We start from the raw sequence: 7,772 nt of genomic DNA, 5'->3' as shown, positions 1-7,772 counted from the left end.
TATACCTATTCGTTCCTGAATAACCAAGACAACATATTGACAGAGAAAAAGTTGATGCGATTATTGTTGGTACGTCAAAATGGTGGTCCACATTCTCAATTCCCCTCGAAAACCGGCCAGCGGGTAATTGGCGAGTCAAAATGTCGATCATTTTGCGTTCCTGACATCAAATTACGCTTATAAACACAGCTTTCATGTTGATTGACGAGTATCCGACTGTCCCTAACGAAAAATTTCGAAGGGAAAGCATCGAAAAGAACCACGGATGGGACTTGGAAAATTTTTTCAACAATCGAGATGGTCTCATAGATAATATCTCAAATACGAAAAACGAGTATACCTGTTCGTTCCTGAATAACCAAGACAACATATTGACAGAGAGATAGTTGATACGATTATTGTTGATACGTCAAGATGGTTGTCCACATTCTCAATCCCCCTCGAAAACCGGCCAGCGGGTAATTGGCGAGTCAAAATGTCGGTCATTTTGCGTTCCTGACATCAAATTACGCTTATAAACACAGTTTTCATGTTGATTCACGAGTATCCGACTGTCCCTAACGAAAAATTTCGAAGCGCAAGAATTGAAAAATCCTACGTCATGGGACATGGAAAATTTTTCAACAATCGAAATGGTCACATAGATAATATCTCAAATACGAAAAACGAGTATACCTATTCGTTCCTCAATAACCAAGACAACATATTGACAGAGAAAAAGTTGATACGATCATTGTTGGTACGTCAAAATGGTTGTCCACATTCTCAATCCCCCTCGAAAACCGGCCAGCGGGTAATTGGCGAGTCAAAATGTCGGTCATTTTGCGTTCCTGACATCAAATTACGCTTATAAACACAGCTTTCATGTTGATTGACGAGTATCCGACTGTCCCTAACGAAAAATTTCGAAGCGAAAGAATCGAAAAATCCTACGTCATGGGACATGGAAAATTTTTTCAACAATCGAGATGGTCACATAGATAATATCTCAAATACGAAAAACGAGTATACCTATTCGTTCCTGAATAACCAAGACAACATATTGACAGAGAAAAAGTTGATGCGATTATTGTTCGTACGTCAAAATGGTTGTCCACATTCTCAATCCCCCTCGAAAACCGGCCAGCGGGTAATTGGCGAGTCAAAATGTCGGTCATTTTGCGTTCCTGACATCAAATTACGCTTATAAACACAGTTTTCATGTTGATTCACGAGTATCCGACTGTCCCTAACGAAAAATTTCGAAGCGCAAGAATTGAAAAATCCTACGTCATGGGACATGGAAAATTTTTCAACAATCGAAATGGTCACATAGATAATATCTCAAATACGAAAAACGAGTATACCTATTCGTTCCTGAATAACCAAGACAACATATTGACAGAGAAAAAGTTGATACGATCATTGTTGGTACGTCAAAATGGTTGTCCACATTCTCAATCCCCCTCGAAAACCGGCCAGCGGGTAATTGGCGAGTCAAAATGTCGGTCATTTTGCGTTCCTGACATCAAATTACGCTTATAAACACAGCTTTCATGTTGATTGACGAGTATCCGACTGTCCCTAACGAAAAATTTCGAAGCGAAAGAATCGAAAAATCCTACGTCATGGGACATGGAAAATTTTTTCAACAATCGGGATGGTCACATAGATAATATCTCAAATACGAAAAACGAGTATACCTATTCGTTCCTGAATAACCAAGACAACATATTGACAGAGAAAAAGTTGATGCGATTATTGTTCGTACGTCAAAATGGTTGTCCACATTCTCAATCCCCCTCGAAAACCGGCCAGCGGGTAATTGGCGAGTCAAAATGTCGGTCATTTTGCGTTCCTGACATCAAATTACGCTTATAAACACAGCTTTCATGTTGATTGACGAGTATCCGACTGTCCCTAACGAAAAATTTCGAAGCGAAAGAATCGAAAAATCCTACGTCATGGGACATGGAAAATTTTTTCAACAATCGGGATGGTCACATAGATAATATCTCAAATACGAAAAACGAGTATACCTATTCGTTCCTGAATAACCAAGACAACATATTGACAGAGAAAAAGTTGATACGATCATTGTTGGTACGTCAAAATGGTTGTCCACATTCTCAATCCCCCTCGAAAACCGGCCAGCGGGTAATTGGCGAGTCAAAATGTCGGTCATTTTGCGTTCCTGACATCAAATTACGCTTATTAACACAGCTTTCATGTTGAGTGACGAGTATCCGACTGTCCCTAACAAAAAATTTCGAAGCGAAATAATCGAGATATCCTACGTCATAGGACATGGAAAATTTTTTCAACAATCGGGATGGTCACATAGATAATATCTCAAATACGAAAAACGAGTATACCTATTCGTTCCTGAATAACCAAGACAACATATTGACAGAGAAAAAGTTGATGCGATTATTGTTCGTACGTCAAAATGGTTGTCCACATTCTCAATCCCCCTCGAAAACCGGCCAGCGGGTAATTGGCGAGTCAAAATGTCGGTCATTTTGCGTTCCTGACATCAAATTACGCTTATAAACACAGCTTTCATGTTGATTGACGAGTAACCGACTGTCCCTAACGAAAAATTTCGAAGCGCAAGAATTGAAAAATCCTACGTCATGTGACATGGAAAATTTTTCAACAATCGAAATGGTCACATAGATAATATCTCAAATACGAAAAACGAGTATACCCATTCGTTCCTGAATAACCAAGACAACATATTGACAGAGAAAAAGTTGATACGATCATTGTTGGTACGTCAAAATGGTGGTCCACATTCTCAATTCCCCTCGAAAACCGGCCAGCGGGTAATTGGCGAGTCAAAATGTCGGTCATTTTGCGTTCCTGACATCAAATTACGCTTATAAACACAGCTTTCATGTTGATTGACGAGTATCCGACTGTCCCTAACGAAAAATTTCGAAGGGAAAGCATCGAAAAGAACCACGGATGGGACTTGGAAAATTTTTTCAACAATCGAGATGGTCTCATAGATAATATCTCAAATACGAAAAACGAGTATACCTATTCGTTCCTGAATAACCAAGACAACATATTGACAGAGAAAAAGTTGATACGATCATTGTTGGTACGTCAAAATGGTGGTCCACATTCTCAATTCCCCTCGAAAACCGGCCAGCGGGTAATTGGCGAGTCAAAATGTCGGTCATTTTGCGTTCCTGACATCAAATTACGCTTATAAACACAGTTTTCATGTTGATTGACGAGTATCCGACTGTCCCTAACGAAAAATTTCGAAGCGCAAGAATTGAAAAATCCTACGTCATGGGACATGGAAAATTTTTCAACAATCGAGATGGTCACATAGATAATATCTCAAATACGAAAAACGAGTATACCTATTCGTTCCTGAATAACCAAGACAACATATTGACAGAGAAAAAGTTGATGCGATTATTGTTGGTACGTCAAAATGGTTGTCCACATTCTCAATCCCCCTCGAAAACCGGCCAGCGGGTAATTGGCGAGTCAAAATGTCGGTCATTTTGCGTTCCTGACATCAAATTACGCTTATTAACACAGCTTTCATGTTGAGTGACGAGTATCCGACTGTCCCTAACAAAAAATTTCGAAGCGAAATAATCGAGATATCCTACGTCATAGGACATGGAAAATTTTTTCAACAATCGAGATGGTCACATAGATAATATCTCAAATACGAAAAACGAGTATACCTATTCGTTCCTGAATAACCAAGACAACATATTGACAGAGAAAAAGTTGATGCGATTATTGTTGGTACGTCAAAATGGTTGTCCACATTCTCAATCCCCCTCGAAAACCGGCCAGCGGGTAATTGGCGAGTCAAAATGTCGGTCATTTTGCGTTCCTGACATCAAATTACGCTTATAAACACAGCTTTCATGTTGAGTGACGAGTATCCGACTGTCCCTAACGAAAAATTTCGAAGGGAAAGAATCGAAAAGAACCACGGATGGGACTTGGAAAATTTTTTCAACAATCGAGATGGTCTCATAGATAATATCTCAAATACGAAAAACGAGTATACCTGTTCGTTCCTGAATAACCAAGACAACATATTGACAGAGAGAAAGTTGATACGATTATTGTTGATACGTCAAGATGGTTGTCCACATTCTCAATCCCCCTCGAAAACCGGCCAGCGGGTAATTGGCGAGTCAAAATGTCGGTCATTTTGCGTTCCTGACATCAAATTACGCTTATTAACACAGCTTTCATGTTGAGTGACGAGTATCCGACTGTCCCTAACAAAAAATTTCGAAGCGAAATAATCGAGATATCCTACGTCATAGGACATGGAAAATTTTTTCAACAATCGAGATGGTCACATAGATAATATCTCAAATACGAAAAACGAGTATACCTATTCGTTCCTGAATAACCAAGACAACATATTGACAGAGAAAAAGTTGATGCGATTATTGTTGGTACGTCAAAATGGTTGTCCACATTCTCAATCCCCCTCGAAAACCGGCCAGCGGGTAATTGGCGAGTCAAAATGTCGGTCATTTTGCGTTCCTGACATCAAATTACGCTTATAAACACAGTTTTCATGTTGATTGACGAGTATCCGACTGTCCCTAACGAAAAATTTCGAAGCGCAAGAATTGAAAAAGCCTACGTCATGGGACATGGAAAATTTATTCAACAATCGAGATGGTCTCATAGATAATATCTCAAATACGAAAAACGAGTATACCTATTCGTTCCTGAATAACCAAGACAACATATTGACAGAGAAAAAGTTGATACGATCATTGTTGGTACGTCAAAATGGTGGTCCACATTCTCAATTCCCCTCGAAAACCGGCCAGCGGGTAATTGGCGAGTCAAAATGTCGGTCATTTTGCGTTCCTGACATCAAATTACGCTTATAAACACAGCTTTCATGTTGAGTGACGAGTATCCGACTGTCCCTAACGAAAAATTTCGAAGGGAAAGAATCGAAAAGAACCACGGATGGGACTTGGAAAATTTTTTCAACAATCGAGATGGTCTCATAGATAATATCTCAAATACGAAAAACGAGTATACCTGTTCGTTCCTGAATAACCAAGACAACATATTGACAGAGAGAAAGTTGATACGATTATTGTTGATACGTCAAGATGGTTGTCCACATTCTCAATCCCCCTCGAAAACCGGCCAGCGGGTAATTGGCGAGTCAAAATGTCGGTCATTTTGCGTTCCTGACATCAAATTACGCTTATTAACACAGCTTTCATGTTGAGTGACGAGTATCGGACTGTCCCTAACGAAAAATTTCGAAGCGCAAGAATTGAAAAATCCTACGTCATGGGACATGGAAAATTTTTCAACAATCGAGATGGTCACATAGATAATATCTCAAATACGAAAAACGAGTATACCTATTCGTTCCTGAATAACCAAGACAACATATTGACAGAGAAAAAGTTGATGCGATTATTGTTGGTACGTCAAAATGGTTGTCCACATTCTCAATCCCCCTCGAAAACCGGCCAGCGGGTAATTGGCGAGTCAAAATGTCGGTCATTTGGCGTTCCTGACATCAAATTACGCTTATAAACACAGCTTTCATGTTGATTGACGAGTATCCGACTGTCCCTAACGAAAAATTTTGAAGCGAAAGAATTGAAAAATCCTACGTCATGGGACATGGAAAATTTTTCAACAATCGAAATGGTCACATAGAAAATATCTCAAATACGAAAAACGAGTATACCTATTCGTTCCTGAATAACCAAGACAACATATTGACAGAGAAAAAGTTGATGCGATTATTGTTGGTACGTCAAAATGGTTGTCCACATTCTCAATTCCCCTCGAAAACCGGCCAGCGGGTAATTGGCGAGTCAAAATGTCGGTCATTTTGCGTTCCTGACATCAAATTACGCTTATTAACACAGCTTTCATGTTGAGTGACGAGTATCCGACTGTCCCTAACAAAAAATTTCGAAGCGAAATAATCGAGATATCCTACGTCATAGGACATGGAAAATTTTTTCAACAATCGAGATGGTCACATAGATAATATCTCAAATACGAAAAACGAGTATACCTATTCGTTCCTGAATAACCAAGACAACATATTGACAGAGAAAAAGTTGATGCGATTATTGTTGGTACGTCAAAATGGTTGTCCACATTCTCAATCCCCCTCGAAAACCGGCCAGCGGGTAATTGGCGAGTCAAAATGTCGGTCATTTTGCGTTCCTGACATCAAATTACGCTTATAAACACAGCTTTCATGTTGAGTGACGAGTATCCGACTGTCCCTAACGAAAAATTTCGAAGGGAAAGAATCGAAAAGAACCACGGATGGGACTTGGAAAATTTTTTCAACAATCGAGATGGTCTCATAGATAATATCTCAAATACGAAAAACGAGTATACCTGTTCGTTCCTGAATAACCAAGACAACATATTGACAGAGAGAAAGTTGATACGATTATTGTTGATACGTCAAGATGGTTGTCCACATTCTCAATCCCCCTCGAAAACCGGCCAGCGGGTAATTGGCGAGTCAAAATGTCGGTCATTTTGCGTTCCTGACATCAAATTACGCTTATTAACATAGCTTTCATGTTGAGTGACGAGTATCCGACTGTCCCTAACAAAAAATTTCGAAGCGAAATAATCGAGATATCCTACGTCATAGGACATGGAAAATTTTTTCAACAATCGAGATGGTCACATAGATAATATCTCAAATACGAAAAACGAGTATACCTATTCGTTCCTGAATAACCAAGACAACATATTGACAGAGAAAAAGTTGATGCGATTATTGTTGGTACGTCAAAATGGTTGTCCACATTCTCAATCCCCCTCGAAAACCGGCCAGCGGGTAATTGGCGAGTCAAAATGTCGGTCATTTTGCGTTCCTGACATCAAATTACGCTTATAAACACAGTTTTCATGTTGATTGACGAGTATCCGACTGTCCCTAACGAAAAATTTCGAAGCGCAAGAATTGAAAAAGCCTACGTCATGGGACATGGAAAATTTATTCAACAATCGAGATGGTCTCATAGATAATATCTCAAATACGAAAAACGAGTATACCTATTCGTTCCTGAATAACCAAGACAACATATTGACAGAGAAAAAGTTGATACGATCATTGTTGGTACGTCAAAATGGTGGTCCACATTCTCAATCCCCCTCGAAAACCGGCCAGCGGGTAATTGGCGAGTCAAAATGTCGGTCATTTTGCGTTCCTGACATCAAATTACGCTTATTAACACAGCTTTCATGTTGAGTGACGAGTATCCGACTGTCCCTAACAAAAAATTTCGAAGCGAAATAATCGAGATATCCTACGTCATAGGACATGGAAAATTTTTTCAACAATCGAGATGGTCACATAGATAATATCTCAAATACGAAAAACGAGTATACCTATTCGTTCCTGAATAACCAAGACAACATATTGACAGAGAAAAAGTTGATGCGATTATTGTTGGTACGTCAAAATGGTTGTCCACATTCTCAATCCCCCTCGAAAACCGGCCAGCGGGTAATTGGCGAGTCAAAATGTCGGTCATTTTGCGTTCCTGACATCAAATTACGCTTATAAACACAGTTTTCATGTTGATTGACGAGTATCCGACTGTCCCTAACGAAAAATTTCGAAGCGCAAGAATTGAAAAAGCCTACGTCATGGGACATGGAAAATTTATTCAACAATCGAGATGGTGTTACGACCAGATGATCGTTTGGCTTATCTTTAACATAATTTAATAATTTTAATTTAGCACATAAGCAACATTAATATTTAATAATAT

This window comes from Diachasmimorpha longicaudata, unplaced genomic scaffold (genome assembly GCF_034640455.1).
Source record: "Diachasmimorpha longicaudata isolate KC_UGA_2023 unplaced genomic scaffold, iyDiaLong2 ctg00000070.1, whole genome shotgun sequence".
Classification (NCBI taxonomy): domain Eukaryota; kingdom Metazoa; phylum Arthropoda; class Insecta; order Hymenoptera; family Braconidae; genus Diachasmimorpha; species Diachasmimorpha longicaudata.
Note: the sequence above shows the minus strand (reverse complement) of the source record.